The 23800-nt window shown below is 38.6% G+C and overlaps 1 protein-coding gene across 1 annotated transcript in view; it reads right to left on the bottom strand.

Moving 5' to 3' along the window:
- The window catches only part of LOC128636326 (alpha-1-antiproteinase), a 44342-nt gene extending 31320 nt beyond the window's left edge, over positions 1-13022 (bottom strand). The window contains exon 1 of the mRNA XM_053689356.1: positions 12926-13022. The gene's annotated coding sequence lies outside the window, so the exon portion shown is untranslated. The remainder of the gene's footprint in view (positions 1-12925) is intronic.
- Positions 13023-23800: the final 10778 nt, after the last annotated feature.

Below are 23800 nucleotides of genomic sequence, written 5' to 3'. Positions count from 1 at the left end.
GCTAACTATAATAAAAAAAACCACTTAAGGGACTCTTTAAGGGAAAGTATCGCATACAAACCAAGCGTTAAGACATTGCTTAATAGCTCTCAGAGAAAACAGGATCAATTGTCAACATGGTTTGAGGTCATAAGTTGAAGTAATGCAGAATAGAAATAAGATACGGTCATGCCAATATAAATCTAAGCCTTCCCCTTCGTATAAGGGGCCACTCTTGGACCCATAACCATGGAGTAAAACTACTGTAACAGAAGGCTAACTAAAACAGACGAGACCACTTGTGAATCTCAACAAATTTACCCCATATTTTTGAGTTCTCAATTTGAAATAACAAGTAATTTTAAAGAAAACACTAGTAATTAGCGTACCAACTCCTGCCCTTCGGTTAACAGTTAGTCAGAATGTAGATCTAAAAAAACAAAATAATTAAAGCTCTGGAGGTCCCATCCTATAGTCTGATTGGAAGGGAGGGATGAACGGGAAAAAAATAAATTAGCTAAAGTATGTGACTTGGCGAGCTGAAGGCCATTAGGACATTTATAATTTTAGAGGTGTACACACTAACCTTGAAAGAAAATAATCAATGTAGGAGTGTAAGTGAGTAAAGGATTAGAGCTCCAGATGGGCAACACTGGTAATTGGGGTAAGGATTGGGGGTTTGTAAGACACACCAAAAACTGGACTAGGTTTTGAGACTTTAAACTAAGGTGCTTGCCTGTAAGCAAACCAAAACATCTATCTAAGAGTGCGCTGGTTTGAAGAAGATTATACTATATGTATGTTTGTATAATACTGGGTACAATTGTGCATAAAGCTACCCTCGACTCCCCAGGGAGAAAGTATTGGACCTGCCTGCATTATAAGCGTGGCCAAGAAAAGAGAGTCACATCACAGTACAAATCATATCATTCACAAAGAAAGTGTACATGCCACATGTTTTACAATTGCCAAGTGTTTTATGCAACCGGAAAACTGATTAAACCTGCAGTAGAAGTCCACAATTGTCTAATATAACTAATTTATATGAGCTAGTCAGTTACTCAGACCTAAAGCAAACATAAATGACAGTATAAGTAATAAGATTAACAACATCATGTTCGTGTCCAACAGTCCGTGTGCAGAGAGCAAGGTGACACATATGAAGTAGTGAGCATCCAAATACATATCTCGCTCCTATTAGCAAATTAAACAGGCGAGTTAATGGTATATCTTATGGAAATAGATCTCCATCGGTCCCCCACAGCGGTAAGCAAGTCACGAGATAAATAGTAAAAATAGCGCTCCTTGTCCTGCGCTCCGCTGACAAAGGATCCACAGGCCACCAGGATCCCATACAAGGTATGGTGGGGCTGTACGGTGGCGTGGATCACAAGGCACCCACAGACCTCCAGGGTCCCACTTGAGGGATCTTATGTGTGAGGGAAGGCGGGTATGAAGCTCCTGCAGAGTTGGTTGTCCTGGATCTCCTGGGGTTATAAGCAATCTCTGAGCGCCAATAAGGAGGTATGTGATAAGTGTCATAATATTGTTATAAACATGTTCTTGTGCTCGAAATGACAGCAGTTGCAAGATAAGTTTAGTATTCCCTTTGCCCTGCTGTTCAGCACCGGAAAGGACAGTACCAATGAAAGTGTAGGCCTGGGACACGCATGCAGGGTTTTAGAAATCAGACACTGTTCCATTTTCCAGCTTACTCTCCTGTTGTTCCTGTGGTCCTCCGGACTCATGTACTGGTTCCTCAGTAGACCCAGCAGGTTCAGGGTGCCGGCACCGGGGCCCCAGGTTGCCGCCACCCACACTCTCCCACGGAATGCTCTCAGTGCGAATGGGCTGTGGAGCCCAGCAGGAATCACTACTATCAGGTACGGTGTAGAGCTTGCTTTCCAATGCAGCATAGTGACTCAGGAGCAAGTTGCGCATCGCCACAAAAAAATCTGGTGGGATCTCCATTTTAAATATTAAGGAGCAGGTGATAGTTGTTAGGCAAAGCTATACTTGAACAAAAGAAGATAGGGTCCAATGGCACTACTTTCAATGTAATAAAATTATCCCCTTTATTCTTAATTAACTTATGTGCATACAGCACATTAGTATAGTAAAGGAAAACGGTGCTATGTAGTAGAGCAGAATTTGAGCAAAAAACTGACAGATAGGATATGTCACCCTATCTGAGATAGACTACATTTGTAGCACTCAGGGGATTGTTTAATTAAATAACTTGTGGTAACAGAGATAGTCGTGCAAAGATGTGCAGAGAACAAAGACAAAACTGTCTGAGTAAACTAAATACCATTAAAAATTTACTTTTATTAAGGCTTAGTTAAAATTGGAAAACACACACTTAAAAACACTCTTAGGAGCCAAGATAATATTACTTGTTAATCGTATATTGGTTGGTGTGGTGGGTAAAAAATTATCTATAAATAGATAACTTATAAGGTGTGGGGGCTAGTAACAATTCTATATATTCAATATATACCAGAAGTGACAACTCAAAATATGATTGATCAGTATGTTGTTGCTGGTAATTTATTGAATAGTTTTATACTTAGGTTCACTGCAGTTAAATTTTGTGAATTTGCTGTGGAATTAACTCAATACGTTACAGTACACTTGTACATATATAATTAAGAGGCTTAAGTAATTATACACTTTTATTCATTGTGCGTACAGTCAGGGACTTTATATATGATCCCTTTAACTTTCACTTAATTTTCTATACGTATCTTGTATATGAGGCTGTGTTCAAGCCTGCACTACAAAAATAAAGGCTCAATGCTTTATATTTAATAATGTCTTTTATATTAGATATACAAAGTCCGGCGGGTATACACTTTGTTATATAGAGTATCTGTGATATTGGAGATCACCCCTTATTGTGGTGTTATCACCGTTAGTAGTAAGGTATTTCGATATTAATGTTTATTACAGGGTGATAAACACTGGGTAAATAGCGTTCCTGTTCTTATATAGAGCAGACAGATCTAGTGACTTAGTTCAAGATATGCCTTTAAGTAAATGGCAAATTATCAACTGCTCTGAGTAGTAACAAGAATGACCGCTATTTTATAAGCTGCACGGTACCTGCGTAATGTTATAACACTACAGACATATTTGGTAAAAAATATATATAAGATTTCAATTTAGCATAACAAAATGAGACATTATTAGTGCGGTATTGAGCCCTGTGTAGTCACAATTTACTACAAGTGGTGTGAGTACTGCTAACGGTTAAATTCTCCAGCAGCTTATGTGAACGTCAGCGTTCTGCCCCCATTAACCACTCACAACTGTTAAGGTATATAGCGGTTCAAATTATCTTAATCTATCGAGGTTCCTAAGGCTAGCTAAAAATACATGAGCTCCAAGGGCTCATCACCAGTACCCTAGCGTCCCTAACGTCCCTAACATGTTTCGCCTCGCGGCTTTTTCAAAGGGTGAGCGCGCCGCTCACATACTGGTCTTTTAAAGCCTAGTGGTCGCACCTCCTGGGTGACGATTATTTCTGACAGCCAATCCTCATCCTCTACTGTGTAGAGACCGCCTATCATTACGGTTGGAGTTTTAGAGTTGTTTAATTTGTTGCTAATAATAAAAGTAACTTTATTGTAATGTTGAGGTTATAAAATCAATTGAGTTGTAAGATCAAATGTATTATGTTGGAGTAATCAGGACAAATGAGTTCTCATAGCCTTATAACAGGGCTTAATGCTCAGCCATAAATTTACAACTTCATTTTATTTTATCCTTAAGTTAAAGCACTGTATTCCCTAAACTATGTGATACTACGTAGTGAATTAACCCTGTAGGTGCCACCGTGAACTAGTGCTATATATTACATTGTGACTGCTTTGTTTATATTATAACTTCATTACTTATGCTGGTATATACCACAATATTGTGTAATATTAAATGAAAATACTGAGTGTAAATGTTTAGTGAAAAATGCTATTGTGCTGTGTTTTGAAATAACTACTTGTGACTTTGATTGTAAAACAGTGCTAAAAATAAATAAATATTACTGAAATTATTTAAAAGTAATAGTGAATTGGTGTGTATTGTGTGCAGACTGTGAAGCATGTAAGGACGATGAATTTTTATTAATAATAAACACCACTAGTGTATAAAAGTTGCAATGAATTATGTGCTTAAGACTTATATAGTGTTAATAAGGACTATCATAAACTAATACTTAAATAACTTGTTCATACTGTTGTGCACTTGATTATGATTCTAGATGACTAACATAAGCTAGTCCTTAGATAACTAGTGCATATAGTTGTACACTAGAATGAGATTCTGTATGTCCTTATTTTAATTATGAACGTTTTTTAGTATATGGTGATGATAGGATTGAATTTGAATTTAATTTATAAGGCAAGAGGTAAGGATTACTTCTACCTTCAACACACAAATAACTTGGTTAAAATTAGATCTTGAGATACTGGCGTTTGATAGAATTTTTTTAGAGGGTTAGGCTGTGTTATCATGAATTTGTGCTATTCATTGCACATTTTTTCACATTTTTTACAGAAAAGGGGAGAGATTGTTACACTCATTTAACCCTGATGGGTAAACTGTGTTAAGGAGAAAAATCCATTTACTTTCAGCTTTTTGAAGGGTTTTTTCTAGATCCCCACCTCTGATCCCCAGCTTAACTCTTTGTATTCCAAAACATTTTAAATTACTTTGTTTTGAATTGTGTTTATACAAAAAGTGTCTGGCCACCGAGGTGAGTTGTTTTCCTGCTTGTAAGTCCTTTTTGGCATTTTTGATGTTCCTCAAGTGTTCTTGCAACCTTACTCTTATTTTTCTGGTTGTCATGCCATAGGCAAAGCTATAACTGTTACAAGCGGTGTCTAGGTGCTTTGAGAACTTGCAGTGGCTTGCGGGTCATCACTGCTTCCTAACAACAGCGGCAAATAATTGCCCTGCCGGGGGGGTTAGTTGATTTGTTAATTGAGTCAAAACCAAAAATAATAGTAATGCCCAATACAGGTTGTCTAACTGCGCCAGCTTCTCTAGAAAAAAATATAAGATGCAGCATTGAGGCAGAGATTTTAGATGAAATTGTGCTGTAGATAAGTGAAGCTAAATAACATGCGACCTGTCATGGCCGCCACCCGGAAGTTCCCCCTTAATTATGAAAGTTTCATTTTGACTTTCCTATCCCTTTAAATGTGTCCTTTTTCTACTACAATGCTTTTTCCAAATATATTGATATTATCTAAAAATATCTTTATATATTTTACTAATTGCCATTATATTTATACTTTTCTTATAGCTATGCATATTTATTTGTTTAATGCATATCAATCCCTTTAAATTCTTATCCAAAATGTATCTACAAAACGTCCAATAGACTTTAAAGTTGAACTTTGCAAAAAAGTTATCAGGTAAGATTTTCTAAAGAATTGCAATTTGTCACTGGGTGTATTTGTAACATATTTAGGTGTCTATTACAATTATTTAGAAAAGTTATAACATTTTTTTATACAAAATTCACTATTAAAGTCTATGAGATTTTTGCACATAAATAATTTTATAAAGAACTGTAATAGCTGTTTATTTTTCAAATATATTATACACACAGGCAGTAATAGACAGAGATATGCACTCACAGACAGTAATAGACAGAGACATGCACTCACAGACAGTAATAGACAGACATGCACTCACAGACAGTAATAGACAGACATGCACTCATAGACAGTAATAGACAGACATGCACTCACAGACAGTAATAGACAGCGACATGCACACACAGGCAGTAATAGACAGAGATATGCACTCACAGACAGTAATAGACAGACATGCACTCACAGACAGTAATAGACAGACATGCACTCATAGACAGTAATAGACAGACATGTACTCACAGACAGTAATAGACAGAGATATGCACACACAGGCAGTAATGGACAGAGACATGCACACACAGTCAGTAATAGACAGACATGCACTCACAGACAGTAATAGACAGATATGCACTCACAGACAGTAATAGACTGAGACATGCACTCACAGGCAGTAATAGACAGACATGCACTCACAGACAGTAATAGACAGAGACTTGCACACACAGGCAGTAATAGACAGAGACATGCACTCACAGACAGTAATAGACAGAGACATGCACACACAGGCAGGGATAGATAGGCATACACACACACACACACACACACACTTAGGCAGTAATAGGCAGATACACACACAGGCAGGGATAGATAGGCATACACACACTCAGGCAGTAATAGCAGACACACACACACAGGCAGGGATAGATTGGCACAAACATGCACTCAGGCAGTAATAGCAGACACAAGCACTCACATGTGAGTTTGTGAAAACTTTCTATTGTCATTATGGAGTAAAAAACACATACACACACCCATCACTATTAAAGGGACATGATACACTCATTTTTTCTTTGCATAAATGTTTTGTAGATGATCTATTTATATAGCCCATAAAGTTTTTTTTTTTTTTTTAAATGTATAGTTTTGCTTATTTTTAAATAACATTGCTCTGAAATTCAGACTCCTAATCAAGTCCCAAAGTTTTATGAGAATACTGTCAGCTACCTACTTCAGCTTGCTCCTGTTTGTGTAAAGGGTCTTTTCATATGCAAAATAAGGGGGAGGGAGGAGTGTCTTATTTCCCACTTGCAGTGGGCTTTCAAACTACCTTTTCAACAGAGCTTAACTGAGAGCTTCTAAGTAAGTCTTTAAACAGTTTTATACTAGATTTTGATATCAGTATCTGTGCATCCTATTCTTTATAGTAGTGTCTATTACATGCAGTTATATGAAAATGAGTGTATACTGTCCCTTTAACCTTTATTAAACAATAAGTAAATAAATACAAAAAAGCATAATGTCAAAAAGATTTTTTTTTATTCAACAGTCCTTAACAGAAAACCTGTTCCTTAGTATGTGGAAACCCAAGTTTTATAAAGCACCTTTTTTAATTATCTCAGTAAAACAAAAAATATGTACATATCATTATGTAAAGACCATGTATAATTTGTAATATGCATAAAACATCACCTCTTTAGTGACACAGATCAGTGATATAGGAGACTGCTTTCCTCTCCTTTTTACTTTCAGTTTTAGCGCTAACGAGTTATCCGGTCTTAACACCCTCCCCACTGTGAACTTGTTGCTCCATTAGTATTATTGACATCCAATGCAGCCAATTAACATAACAGCTTCCTTTCAAATATATATATATATATATATATATATATATATATATATATTTATTTATTTTTATATATATATATATATATATATATATATATATATATATATATACAGTATATATACAGGTGAAACTCGAAGAATTAGAATATTGTGCAAAAGTTCATTTATTTCACTAATGCAACTTAAAAGGTGAAACTAATATATGAGATAGACTCATTACATGCAAAGCAAGATAGTTCAAGCCGTGATTTGTCATAATTGTGATGATTATGGCTTACAGCTCATGAAAACCCCAAATCCACAATCTCAGAAAATTAGAATATTATGAAAAGGTGCAATATTCTAGGCTCAAAGTGTCCTACTCTAATCAGCTAATTAAGCCATAACACCTGCAAAGGGTTCCTGAGCCTTTAAATGGTCTCTCAGTCTGGTTCAGTAGGAATCACAATCATGGGAAAGACTGCTGACCTGACAGTTGTGCTTAAAACCATCATTGACACCCTCCATAAGGAGGGAAACCCTCAAAAGGTAATTGCAAAGGAGTTGGATGTTCCCAAAGTGCTGTATCAAAGCACATTAATAGAAAGTTATGTGGAAGGGAAAAGTGTGGAAGAAAAAGGTGCACAATCCGCAGGGATGACCGCAGCCTGGAGAGGATTGTCAGGAAAAGGCCATTCAAAAGTGTTGGGGACTTTCACAAGGAGTGGACTGAGGCTAGAGTCAGTGCATCAAGAGCCACCACACACAGAAGGATCCTGGACATGGGCTTCAAATGTTGTATTCCTCTTGTCAAGCCACTCCTGAACAACAAACAACGTCAGAAGCGTCTTACCTGGGCTAAAGAAAAACAGACCTGGTCTGTTGCTCAGTGGTCCAAAGTCCTCTTTTCTGATGAGAGCAAATTTTGCATTTCATTTGGAAACCAAGGACCCAGAGTATGGAGGGAGAATGGAGAGGCACACACTGCAAGATGCTTGAGGTCCAGTGTGAAGTTTCCACAGTCTGTGTTGATTTGGGGAGCCATGTCATCTGCTGGTGTTGGTCCACTGTGCTTCATTAAGTCCAGGGTCAATGCAGCTGTCTACCAGGAGATTTTGCATCCTTCCGCAAATGAGCTCTATGGGGATGCTGACTTCATTTTCCAGCAGGACTTGGCACCTGCCCACACTGCCAAAAGCACCAAAACCTGGTTCAATGACCGTGGGATTACTGTGCTTGATTGGCCAGCAAACTCGCCTGACCTAAACCCCATAGAGAATTTATGGGGCATTGCCAAGAGAAAAATGAGAGACATGAGACCGAACAATGCAGAAGAGTTGAAGGCCGCTTTTGAAGCATCCTGGTCTTCCATAACACCTCAGCAGTGCCACAGGCTGATAGCTTCCATGCCACGTCGCATTGAGGCAGTAATTGCGGCAAAAGGGGCCCAAACCAAGTACTGAGTTCATACCGTATGAATGCTTATACTTTTCAGAGGTCCGATATTGTTCTATGTACAATCCTTGTTTTATTGATTGCATGTAATATTCTAATTTTCTGAGCTTGTGGATTTGGGGTTTTCATGAGCTGTAAGCCATAATCATCATAATTATGACAAATCACGGCTTTAACTATCTTGCTTTGCATGTAATAAGTCTATCTCATATATTAGTTACACCTTTTAAGTTGCATTAGTGAAATAAATTAACTTTTGCACGATATTCTAATTTATCGAGTTTCACCTGTATGTATGTGTATATATATATATATACATATATATATATATTTAATGTATATGCTTGTGACCTGTGTATTTTAACATTTGCTATACCAGTAGTTTATCAAGCAAGCACTGCCACTTTAACACAATAAAAAAACTGCCCAGTCTGCCCGCACCTAGAAACGGCCCTGACTGCAGATCCTGAGCAGACCAATGGTTGTTTTTTATTTGCTTATTCTGCTTTTGTTAGGCTCACTTGTCTGTGTCCTGCTTAGGAGTTACAATATGTTGTGATGTAAGCGAAGGGCATATAATAACTTTATATGAGTTAAACAAGAAGTTAGAAAAAGGCACTTATATTGTAACAAATTAAAGTATTTGATTTTAGCTTTAGAGCGCCCCTTTATGTTTACATGTTTAATATCCAACATTTACTGTATGATGCACTGGGTACATTGGTAAATAGCATAATTATACAATAATTATATCTAAACATATACAGGCTACATACTTACCAAATATTTTTAGAGATTTTATAGAGCTCCCAAGGAGCTAATAGGACACTATTATTTATAGGGATAAGCTCAGTATTGCAAAATCAGAGTTATGATTAAACATTAACCAAATAACCTTTATCTGTGTATTCAAAGCAAAAAGAGCAAATAATAATGATGACATATAAAATCCCAGCTACCTAATATGCTTAAAGGGACAATCCACTGTATGTTTTACTCCTGCAGTTAGCCAATCAGGATCGAAAACCTATGATTGCCAAATGGGACTTTGCCTATATATTTAACCCCTAGCGTAAAATGGGCATAAGTAGTGATACTACATCACAGAGTACTTTGTCCAGTGTGCCCTGTTGATGAAGTACCTACATCCAATACAGAGGCGCATGCTGCGGTCCCAGCTATCAGCTTAGACAGCTGAGACTGCAGCCAGGGTCAGAAGGCATCTGTCTTCATATGGTAAGGGAGCTTTGATCGTGCTCCCTTTACTATATAAAGCCAGATCACAGATACAGACAGTGACACAGACAGCTGTGGTGGTGCCGTGGGTGGTGTGAGAGGGAAGGAGGGAGGCAGATGGGCAGCACATCACTGGAGGGGTGTTGGAGGGTGGAGAAGGGGAGGGTTCCCTATGCTACAGAAAAAGATTGTTAAGAGAGAGGAAGGGATGGGCCAAATGGGGTAATCAGAGAGAGGAGGGGGGCCATACACACGATCACATGGAGAGGGAGGTGGGTAGGGTGAGGGGGGCCCACCACACTACAGAAAAATGTCTTTTATTAATTAATAAATAAAGTAAAAATAATAAATTTATGTAAACTGGGTACTGGCAGATAGCTGCCTATACCTAAGATGGCAGACACCATTGGGAGGGGGAGGTTTAGACAGCTGTTTGGAAGGGATCAGGGAGGTGGGAGGGATCCTACACAACAGTAAATAAAATAAATAAATAAAAAAGCCCTAAACCTTCATACTGGCAGACTGTCAGTACCAGTACCGGTGCCAGTACCTAATATGGTGGTGAGGAGTGTGGGTGGGAGGGAGAGCTGTTTGGGAGGGATCAGGGAGGTGGGAAGGCAATACCTACATTACACTACAATTACCTTTACCAGCTAATTAGTTAGCAACTTTACTGCCGAGAAATTCAGAAGTCTGGTGGGCAGCTGCAATTAACAGCCTTCAAATTACAAATAAACAATGGCAAAGCCATGCATGTCTGCTATTGCTGAACAAAGTTGATCCAAGAGAAGCTTTTAGAGCCATTTATGTTATGGCTGCACAAGCGGTATGTAAATAATTTAAGAAAGTAACCCAAAGGTTTATATATGATCACATTTGGTGATGAAATGGTGGCATGGAATATAACGGAATGAGCCTTGATCAATACCACACGATAACTGTAACAAACACACAGGCACACATGCTCACTGTAACATACACACACATATCAACTGTAACATACACACTAACTGTACCTTACACACACACACACACGTAAACACGCTAACTGTCACACAAAAGCACACAAGCTAATATATACACACACACGCTCTAGCTGTAACGTAAACACACAAAGGCGTCTGTAACATACACACACACAGGCACACAAGCTAACTGTAACATACACACACATATCAACTGTAACATACACATACACTGGTACATATGCTGACTATAAAATTTACAGAACCACACAAGCTAGCCGTAACATACACACGTGCTAACTGTACCTTACACACACACACTTTAGCTGTAAAATATACACACTCTAGCTGTAACATACACGCACACACTCTAGCTGTAACATACACGCACACACTCTAGCTGTAACATACACACATACATGCTAACTGTAACATAAACATACTCAGGTACACATGCTAACTGTAACATAAACATACTCAGGTACACATGCTGACTGTAACATACACACACTCTAGCTGTAACATACACACACACAAGCTAACTGTAACATAAACATACTCAGGTACACAAGCTAACTGTAACATACACACACTCTAGCTGTAACATACACGCACACACACTTTAGCTGTAACATATACACACTCTGGGGCTCACCGGAAACAGAAGTTATGAAGCAGCAGTCTAAAGTCCGCTGCTCCATAACTTGTCCACCTGCTCTGAGGCCGCGGAAAGAAATCAACCTGATCTAATACATTGGGCTGATTGACACCCCAGCTAGCGGCCGACTGGCCGCAAATCTGCAGGGGGCGGCATTGCACCAGCAGTTCACAAGAACTGCTGGTGCAATGATAAATGTAGACCGCGTATACTGGCGGCATTTATCTATGTGAAGCGGACATGATATGCTACATCGTATCATGTCTGCTCCCACTATGATAGATCCACCCCTATAGCTGTAATATACACATGCATGCTAACTGTAACACACACACACACACTCTAGTTGTAACATACACACACTCTGGTACACAAGATAACTGTAACATACACACACAGGGACATATACTAACTATAATACACACACACAGGGACAAACACTAACTGTAAAATACACACACACAGGTACATATGCTAACTGTAACACACACACACACACACACACACACACACACACTCTAGTTGTAACATACACACATTCTGGTACACAAGATAACTGTAACATACACACACAGGGACAAACACTAACTGTAAAATACACACACAGGTACATATGCTAACTGTAACACACAAAAAACATACAAACTGTAACATACACTCACACTCTGGTACACAAGATAACTATAACATACACACACAGGGACAAACACTAACTGTAAAATACACACACAGGTACATATGCTAACTGTAACACACACACTCTAGTTGTAACATACGCACACTCTGGTACACAAGATAACTGTAACATACACACACAGGGACAAACACTAACTGTAAAATACACACAGGTACATATGCTAACTGTAACACACAAAAAACATACAAACTGTAGTATACACTCACACTCTCTAGCTGTAACATACACACAACGGTACACAAGATAACTGTAACATACACGCACAAGCACACATACTAACTGTAACATACACAGGCCAGGTGCACATACTAACTGTAACATACACACGCCAGCCACACATACTAACTGCAACATATGCACGCCAGGCACACGTACTAACTGTAACATACACACAGGTATACATACTAGTTGTAACATACACACGCCAGATACATATGCTAACTGTAACATACACACGCCAGGCACACATACTAACTGTAACATACACACACAGGGACACATTCTACCTGTAACATACACACGCCAGGCACACATACTAACTGTAACATACTGTATTGCCCAATAAACACTCAGTATTGGTTAAAACAAGTAGTTTTATTAAACAATTCAATTAAGTTGTTAAGCAATACTTTATGTTACATACTATAAGGAACAATTCAATTAACAAGCTATTAAGCAATCCCTTATGCTACATACTATAAGCAACAAATAATATAAATTTCTACATCACCAGATTTTGTATCATATATGTTCCACTTTGGCTGGGGATTCCCGTCACTGCCGCCTGAACAATATATGGATTCTGGGAGTTCACCTTGCCTGATATTCACACAACACCTTTGCCCATGAATAGAGAATAAGAAAAGAGGAAGTCCCAGCTCTCTTTTATACTGTTGCTGAGATAACACTGTGTATATAGTTCCTCTTTTCATAGCTGTATATCTGTCATTATGTGTGCTGAGAGTTAAGTTTATTCAAACAAATGTTCTTGGCATCTTAATAGTGTACGTTATTGTGGCTTCCTCTTAGGTAGACTTAATTCTTGTCAGCAGTCAGCATTAATAATTATATAAGCATGGGGCATTAAAACAACTAGTTAAGGTCTTCAACTAACATATAGATCAGTTAAAACATAGGTTCATCCAAAAATTCACTCATATATGGCCTGGAATATCACACATGTATCACATTCGGTCCTTGAATCAATATTTTACTGACCATATGAATATGACATGACTTTCAAAGGTCTGCAGAACATTCGATAAGCCATGTAGCAATTCCAAATAGTTAACACACAAATTAGAATTGCTATCACCAACACAGGGTGAATTATCCAATTTTGCATCTTAGTAGCTGATGGTGAATGTCCCATGAAAATATCATACCAATGATGTTGTGTAGCTGCCTCTATGGCTGATCTTATTTTCAACAATTTATTTCCTACACATGTCATGTATATCATTCTATGAGTAATTGACATATTCAATATTTTATTATGTTTATGTGCTAAACTTGATTTGCACATTATATCTTCTAATTTCGCCATTGACTTCAATAGGCAGGCGAACTTTAAAACCTACAAGGACTCTTTCTGGCCACAATAGTGATGGAAAAGTTGTTTCAAGGGGACTAACACCGGGACTGTGGCATGCTGGAGGGGGATCCCTGGCAAAACTCCCATGGAAAATTACATAGTTGATGCAGAGTCTGCTTTTAACCCATAAAGGGCCTAAATCACCTAACATCCCCAAATTGTTTGCAATAACGTGCTTTAAAACATCAGTTATGATGTTGTATCTATCAGGTAGTGTAAGGATTACGGCCGCTTCACAGTGACAGAGCAAACTCCAAGTGTAACGCACCGCAAACAACCGCAAACAGTCCATTTGCACAACCACGAGATAGATTTGATAGATAGATACATAGATTACATAGCTCGATCGATGCAATATACATATGATCGATACAAATTACATAGATGAATAGATGCAATATACATTTGATAGATACGAATTACATAGATCAATAGATGCAATATCCATTTGATAGATACAAATGTTATCGATCCAAAGATGCAATATACATTTGATCGATACGAATTACATCAACCAAAATATGTAATATACATTTTATTGATCCGAATTACATCGATCAATAGATGCAATCTACATTTGATAGATACGTTTGATAGTTCGATCTATTTGATAGATAAATAAATAGATTTGAAATATATATAATTTCCCTGACAGAGTATAACAATAAGACATGCGGTCTGTGACCCGTGGTGTGTTAAGTAGTACTATTCTTAGCAGTTTACTACAACCTGTTACTCCCCCTATCGGGGGAGGTCTATATGACCTTCATTTTTGGAACCGGGAGATGGAAGAAGATGATTGGTCTGTCCTCCTACTTCAAATTTGTCAAAAACACAAGTGGCTGTCTCAAAACAGTCCGGACACAAGATAGATAGATAGATAGATAGGATAGATATACATAGATTGATAGTTAGATAGAATCGATAGAAGAGAAATAGATAGATTTGTTAGTTATATAATTACCCTGACAAAGTATAATAATTAAACATACGGTCTTGGACCCATGGTAACTAGGTTGTGTTAAGTAGTACTATTCTTAGCACTTTCAGCCCTGTAACTCCTCCTATCGTGGAGGTCTATATGGCGTGTATGATTACCCTGACAAAGTATAACAACAAGACACGCGGTCTGGGACCCATGGTAATTTGGTTGCGTTAAGTAAAATTTTTCTTAGCACTTTAATTCCTTTTATTCCCCCTTTCGGTGGAGTTCTATATGGCCTGCATGATTAGCCTGACAAAGTATAACAACAAAACATCTGGTCTGGGACCCATGGTAACTAGGTTGTGTTAAGTAGTACTATTCTTAGAACTGTAATCCCTGTTACTCCCCCTATCAAGGGAGGTCTATATGGCCTGCATGATTACCCTGACAAAGTATAACAACAAGACACGCGGTGTTGGACCCATGGTAACTAGCTTGTGTTAATTAGTACTTTTTTTAGCACTTTAATCCCTGTTACCCCCCCTATCGGGGGAGGTCTATATGGCCTGCCTGATTACCCTGACAAAATATAATAATAAGACATGCGTTCTGAGACCCATGGTAACTAGGTTGTGTTTTAAGTAGTACTATTCTTAGCACTTTAATCTCTGTAACTCCCCCTATCGGGGGAGGTCTATTCTTCCTGCATGATTACCCATACAAAATATAATAATAAGACATCTGCTCTGGTTCTGGGACCCATGGTAAGGTTGTGTTAAAGGGACACTTACCAAAAAAATTATTTCGTGATTCAGATTGAGCATGACATTTTAAGCAACTTTCTAATTTACTCCTATTATCAAATTTTCTTCATTCTCTTGGTATCTTTATTTGAAATGCAAGAATGTAAGTTTAGATGCCGGCCCATTTTTGGTGAACAACCTGGGTTGTTCTTGCTGATTGGTGGATAAATTCATCCACCAATAAAAAAGGGCTGTCCAGAGTACTGAAACCAAAAAAAAAGCTTAGATGCCTTTTTTTTCAAATAATGATAGCAAAAGAACGAAGAAAAATTGATAATAGGAGTAAATTAGAAAGTTGCTTAAAATTGCATGCTCTTTCTGAATTACAAAAGAAAAAATTTGGATACAGTGTCCCTTTAAGTAGTACTGTTCTTAGAACTGTAATCCCTGTTACTCCCCCTATCAAGGGAGGTCTATATGGCCTGCATGATTACCCTGACAAAGTATAACAACAAGAAACGCGGTGTTGGACCCATGGTAACTAGCTTGTGTTAATTAGTACTTTTCTTAGCATTTTAATACCTGTTACTCACCCTATCGGGGGAGGTCTATATGGCCTGCATGATTACCCTAACAAAATATAATAACAAGACATGCGTTCTGGGACCCATGGTAACTATGTTGTGTTAAGTAGTACTGTCCTTAGCATTTTAATACCTGTTACTCACCCTATCGGGGGAGGTCTATTTGGCCTGCATGATTACCCTTACAAAATATAATAACAAGACATGCGGTCTGGGACCCATGGTAACTAGGTTGTGTTAAGTAGTACTCTTCTTAGCATTTTAATACCTGTTACTCACCCTATCGGGGGAGGTCTATATGGCCTGCATGATTACCCTAACAAAATATAATAATAAGACATATGCTCTGGGACCCATGGTAAGTTTGTGTTAAGTAGTACTGTTCTTAGCATTTCAAAACCTGTTACTCACCCTATCGGGGGAGGTCTATATGGCCTGCATGATTACCCTTACAAAATATAATAATAAAACATATGCTCTGGGACCCATGGTAACTAGGTTGTGTTAATTAGTACTGTTGTTATTAGTTTAATACCTGTTACAACACCGAATGGTGGGAGGTCTATATGGCTTGCATGATTAGCCGCACCCAACCCAAAAAAAAGCCATGCGGTCTTGGACTAAGACCCATGGCTAACTCGGTTGTTTAAAAAGTAGTACTGTGGGGATTTATTATAACCGAATAAATACTGTGCAATAAATTTAAAATCTATTTCAGTTAAATGAGTTCAAATACCTGAACCTCAATAAAACGCTAAATGTCAATTCAACCCAACACACAATTATTTCTATCCTTAAGTGTATATACATGAAGAAACTCTTTTATTAAGATTCGTCCTTGGTACATACCCAAATAATATAAAAAAATGTTTGTGGTCTTTTACTAAGCCATTCCTTAGTGTTTTTACATCAATCACAGATATCATATATTATCCCAATAATACTATGAGCCACTGACAAAAGACGTGGCGACCAATTTAGACGTGGGTCATAAACACTTAAGGATTATACTACTTTTCTGAAATAATAGTGAAACGTCAATCAATCCACACCAGTACTACAGTTGCTCGGATAGCTATCCAGCAATTTTTAATATGAGGCTCTGACAAGATACTCAGGACGGCAATTATTGTCCAGTATATACAGAGCTAGTACAATTAGTATCTCTTACTCCCCTATACTACCTACAGCACGTCCTGAAGTAATTGCACGCTAGTACATCTATAATTATAGATTAATATTTCAGTACCCTATATCAGAACCTGATACAGTAGTATCTGATGTACTATTACTTATAATATTCATCTACAGAAGGCCTATACTAACTACATATGCAAATGGTGTGTTCCACTAGGGATATATACATATGTGGATACAATACCAATATTGATTAGTCTTGGTAACCTCATTATCCAACTCAATCCACTAATTGGAATATCCTATACAATCTATCTAGACTTGGTAGCAGAGCCATAGTTCTACAGGTCTAAATTTTATTGTGTTTTTTAAATGTTATGTTGTGTTTGTTTTGCAATTTTAATAAAAACAATAAAGGTTAAATTTTAAACACACCACTTCACCACATCCTTCGATTTTGATGTTACTATAAATAATCAAAGGGAGAGTAAAGTGCTATATAGATGCATACTTTTGCCCAACTTCTATGTTGACAATTTTCCCAAAAAAAAGCCATGCGGTCTTGGACTAAGACCCATGGCTAACTCGGTTGTTTAAAAAGTAGTACTATTCTTAGCACTTTCATCCCTGTTACTTCCAGGCCTCTCGGGGGTGGTCTACATGGCCATCATGTTTAGCCTAACATAGTACAACAATAAAACCTTGGCTCTTCAAAGCCTGTTAATTGGCTTTATTTTGGTAGTACTGTTCTTATTAGTTTAATACCTGATACAACACCGAATGGTGGCAGGTCTATATGGTTTGCATGATTAGCCGCACCCAACCCAAAAAAAAGCAAAGCGGTCTTGGACTAAGACCCATGGCTAACTCGGTTGTTTCAAGTAGTACTATTCTTAGCACTTTCATCCCTGTTACTTCCAGGCCTCTCGGTGGTGGTCTACATGGCCATCATGTTTAGCCTAACATAGTACAACAATAAAACCTTGGCTCTTCAAAGCCTGTTAATTGGCTTTATTTTGGTAGTACTGTTCTTATTAGTTTAATACCTGATACAACACCGAATGGTGGCAGGTCTATATGGCCTGCATGATTAGCCGCACCCAACCCAAAAAAAAGCCATGCGGTCTTGGACTAAGACCCATGGCTAACTCAGTTGTTTCAAGTAGTACTATTCTTAGCACTTTCATCCCTGTTACTTCCAGGCCTCTCGGTGGTGGTCTACATGGCCATCATGTTTAGCCTAACATAGTACAACAATAAAACCTTGGCTCTTCAAAGTCTGTTAATTGACTTTATTTTGGTAGTACTGTTCTTATTAGTTTAATACCTTATACAACACCGAATGGTGTCAGGTCTATATGGCCTGCATGATTAGCCGCACCCAACCCAAAAAAAAGCCATGCGGTCTTGGACTAAGACCCATGGCTAACTCAGTTGTTTCAAGTAGTACTATTCTTAGCACTTTCATCCCTGTTACTTCCAGGCCTCTCGGTGGTGGTCTACATGGCCATCATGTTTAGCCTAACATAGTACAACAATAAAACCTTGGCTCTTCAAAGCCTGTTAATTGGCTTTATTTTAGTAGTACTGTTCTTATTAGTGTAATACCTGTTACAACAGTGAATGGTGGGAGGTTTATATGGCCTGCATGATTAGCCGCACCAAACCAAAAAAAAGGCATGCGGTCTTGGACTAAGACACATGGCTAACTCGGTTGTGTAAATTAGTACTATTCTTAGCACTTTAATCCCTGTGACTTCCAGGCCTCCTAGGGGTGGTCTACATGGCCATCATGATTACCCTCAACAAAATATAACAACAAGACGTGCGGTCAGGGAACCATGGTAAGGTTACTTCCTTTCGCAAAATCGAGTATAACAGTTGCAGGCAGAGGTTCTGACCCTGCATTATGGCTGCACCTCTCCCTAAAAGAGGCATCCGTTACAGAGTCTGTGGGCATGTATGCAAAGAGATGGCCTGCCTAAAAGGAGCAGCAAGGCAGTACAGGTCGTTCTCCTTCATCCGTTTTATACGATGGCCCACAAACCTCAACAGCCACAACAGCAGGAAACACCACCTATGCCATCCTTTTGAACAATAGAGTACAGGTATGGCATTGATTTTAGGAACACAGAGATAATTTTTAGGAACCATGAAATTGAACTAAAAACCATGCTTGGACACCCAGTACAGTACAGGTCGTTCGCCTTCGACCATTTTATAAGAGGGTCCCGGACCCTCAACAAAAACAACAGCAGGAAAAAGGACATATGGCATCCTTTTGAACAATAGATTACAGGTAAGGCATTGATTTTAGAAACCCAGAGATAATTTTTAGGAATCAGGAAATAGAAAAAAACATTGATTGGACACCCAGTACACTTCTTTCTCCTTCTGCCTTTTTATAAGAGGGTCCAGGACCCTCAACAGAAACAACAGCAGGAAAGAGGACATATGGCATCCTTTTGAACAATAGATTACAGGTAAGGCATTGATTTTAGAAACCAGGAGATAATTTTTAAGAACAGGGAAATTGAACCCAAAAAATGATTGGATGGACACCCAGTACACTTCTTTCTACTTCAGCCTTTTTATAAGAGGGTCCAGGACCCTCAACCGAAACAACAGCAGGAAAGAGGACATATGGCATCCTTTTGAACAATAGATTACAGGTAGGGCATTGATTTTAGAAACCCGGAGATCATTTTTATGAACAGGGAAATTGAACCCAGAAAATGATTGGATGGACACCCAGTACACTTCTTTCTACTTCAGCCTTTTTATAAGAGGCTCCAGGACCCTCAACATAAACAACAGCAGGAAAGAGGACATATGGCATCCTTTTGAACAATAGATTACAGGTACAGCATTGATTTTAGAAACCCTGAGATAATTTGTTGCAACCGGGAAATTGAACTAAAAAAATGATTGGATGGACACCCAGTACATTTCTTTCTACTTCAGCCTTTTTATAAGAGGCTCGAGGACCCTCAACAGAAACAACAGCAGGAAAGAGGACATATGGCATCCTTTTGAATAATAGAGTACAGGTACAGCATTGATTTTAGAAACCCTGAGATAATTTGTTGCAACCGGGAAATTGAACCAAAAAAATGATTGGACACCCAGTACACTTCTTTCTACTTCAGCCTTTTTATAAGAGGCTCCAGGACCCTCAACAGAAACAACAGCAGGAAAGAGGACATATGGCATCCTTTTGAACAATAGATTACAGGTAAGGCATTGATTTTAGAAACCAGGAGATAATTTTTATGAACAGGGAAATTGAACCAAAAAAATGATTGGACACCCAGTACACTTCTTTCTACTTCAGACTTTTTATAAGAGGCTCCAGGACCCTCAACAGAAACAACAGCAGAAAAGAGGACATATGGCATCCTTTTGAACAATAGAGTACAGGTACAGCATTGATTTTAGAAACCCTGAGATAATTTGTTGCAACAGGGAAATTGAACCAAAAAAATGATTGGACACCCAGTACACTTCTTTCTACTTCAGCCTTTTTATAAGAGGGTCCAGGACCCTCAACCGAAACAACAGCAGGAAAGAGGACATATGGCATCCTTTTGAACAATAGATTACAGGTAAGGCATTGATTTTAGAAACCCTGAGATAATTTGTTGCAACAGGTAAATTGAACCCAGAAAATGATTGGATGGACACCCAGTACACTTCTTTCTACTTCAGCCTTTTTATAAGAGGCTCCAGGACCCTCAACCGAAACAACAGCAGGAAAGAGGACATATGGCATCCTTTTGAACAATAGAGTACAGGTACAGCATTGATTTTAGAAACCCTGAGATAATTTGTTGCAACCGGGAAATTGAACCAAAAAAATGATTGGACACCAGTACACTTCTTTCTACTTCAGCCTTTTTATAAGAGGCTCCAGGACCCTCAACAGAAACAACAGCAGGAAAGAAGACATATGGCATCCTTTTGAACAATAGAGTACAGGTAAGGCATTGATTTTAGAAACCCGGATATAATTTGTTGCAACCGGGAAATTGAACCAAAAAAATGATTGGTCACCCAGTACACTTCTTTCTAATTCAGCCTTTTTATAAGAGGCTCCAGGACCCTCAATCGAAACAACAGCAGGAAAGAGGACACATGGCATCCTTTTGAACAATAGATTACAGGTAAGGCATTGATTTTAGAAACCCTGAGATAATTTGTTGCAACAGGTAAATTGAACCCAGAAAATGATTGGATGGACACCCAGTACACTTCTTTCTACTTCAGCCTTTTTATAAGAGGCTCCAGGACCCTCAACAGAAACAACATCAGGAAAGAGGACATATGGCATCCTTTTGAACAATAGATTACAGGTAAGGCATTGATTTTAGGAACCCGGATATAATTTGTTGCAACCGGGAAATTGAACCAAAAAAATGATTGGTCACCCAGTACACTTCTTTCTACTTCCGCCTTTTTATAAGAGGGTCCCGGACCCTCAACAAAAACAACAGCAGGAGCTGAGCATAGGAGTACAAGGGAGTGGGACAATAATAACGTGAAGGGGAAGATTCAGGAGTTGGGGCCTTTTGATTTGGTTATCGGGGGAAGTCCTTGCAATGACCTTGCTCTGGTGAATCCATATCGCAAAGGACTTTTTGAACGCACTGGCTGTCTATTTTTTGACTTTCAGCATTTGGTACATGAAGCGCGACTTAAGGCTGGTGAGAACCGACCTTTCTTCTGGCTGTTTGAAAATGTTGTGGCTATGGACAAACATGTGAAGAGGGCCATCTGCCATATTCTGCACGCAAGCCCTGTGATGATTGACGCTAAACATGTGTCACCTGCAAGCAGAGCTTGTTACTTCTGGGGAAATCTTCCTGTTATGGACATGCCACTGGTTCCCACAGCAAATCATAAGCTAGAACTACAAGATTGTCTTGAGTATGGTAGGAAAGCAAAGTTTAGTAAAGTCTGTACTATCACCACTCAACTGAACTCCTTGAAGCAAACAAAATGCCAGCAGTTTCCTGTGGTTATGGATGACAAGGAGGACGTCCTGTGGTGCACAGAGATGGAGAGGATTTTTGGTTTCCCTGTACACTACACAGATGTCTCCAACATCACCTGAAACACAAGACAGCGACTCTTGGAAAGTTCCTGGTCATTAGCCATCTCTTTGCGCCCCTAAAGGAATACTTTACCAGTGTTTAACCCCTTCACTTCTAAGCCTAACCGTTGTGTGAAGTAGATTTTAAGTTTTTTTATGCTGCTGCTTATAGATCTAACCCCTATTGTAACTCATGCTTCAGTTAGTAACTCAAGTTAAATTATATCTTTTTTTTTTTTTTTATTAGGCTCAGCAGATTCAAAACATACCATTATTGTATTCATATCACACGACATGTCAAAAGGCTGCATTGAAAATGGCAGTGTGCAAAGTCATAATCTTTGTGAACCTATAATTGCATTATAACTGTAACTGTTCTAAAATATACAAAAATACTGATAAAAAAAAAAAACAGCAGGAAAAAGGACATATGGCATCCTTTTGAACAATAGAGTACAGGTAAGGCATTGATTTGAGAAACCCGGAGATCATTTTTAGGAATCGTGAAATAGAAAAAAACATTGATTGGACACCCAGTACACTTCTTTCTCCTTCGGCCTTTTTATAAGAGGGTCCAGGACCCTCAACAGAAACAACAGCAGGAAAGAGGACATATGACATCCTTTTGAACAATAGATTACAGGTAAGGCATTGATTTTAGAAACCCGGAGATAATTTGTTGGAACCGGGAAATTGAACCAAAAAAATGATTGGACACCCAGTACACTTCTTTCTACTTCAGCCTTTTTAAAAGAGGGTCCAGGACCCTCAAAAAAAACAACAGCAGGAAATAGGACATATGTCATCCTTTTGAACAATAGAGTACAGGTACAGCATTGATTTTTGAAACCCAGAGATAATGTTTATGAACCGGGAAATTGAACCAAAAAAATGATTGGACACCCAGTACACTTATTTCTCCTTCAGCCTTTTTATAACAGGGTCCAGGACCCTCAACAGAAACAACAGCTGGAAAGCGGACATTTTGCATCCTTTTGAACAATAGAGTACAGGTACGGCATTGATTTTAGAAACCCAGAGATAATTTTTTGCAACCGTGAAATTGGCCAAAAAACCATGCTGGGACACCCAGTACAGGTTGTTCTCCTTCAGCCTTTTTATAAGAGGGTCCAGCACCCTCAACAGAAACAATTGCAGGAAACACCACATATGCCATCCTTTTGCACAATAGAGTACAGGTATGGCATTGATTTGAGGAACCCAGAGATAATTGAGAGGAACCGGGAACATTTTACCAAAAATGTGTTTGGACACCCATTACAGGTCGTTCTCCTTCAGCCTTTTTATACCATGGGCCATGACCCTCAACAGGCACAACAGCATGAAACACCACATATGCCACCCTTTTGCACAATAGAGTACATGTATGGCATAGATGGAACCCGGAGATAATTTAGAGCAACCAAGAGACGCATAAAGATGCTTGGTCAGTCCTCCTCCTTCAAATTTGGGGCACTGCGCGTGCAATTTAATGGTCCGCCAGATATGAGTGGTGTGTTAAGTTGTACT

The sequence above is a fragment of the Bombina bombina genome, chromosome 1 (genome assembly GCF_027579735.1).
Source record: "Bombina bombina isolate aBomBom1 chromosome 1, aBomBom1.pri, whole genome shotgun sequence".
Lineage (NCBI taxonomy): Eukaryota > Metazoa > Chordata > Amphibia > Anura > Bombinatoridae > Bombina > Bombina bombina.
Note: the sequence above shows the minus strand (reverse complement) of the source record. Positions and strands in the feature narration are given on the sequence as shown.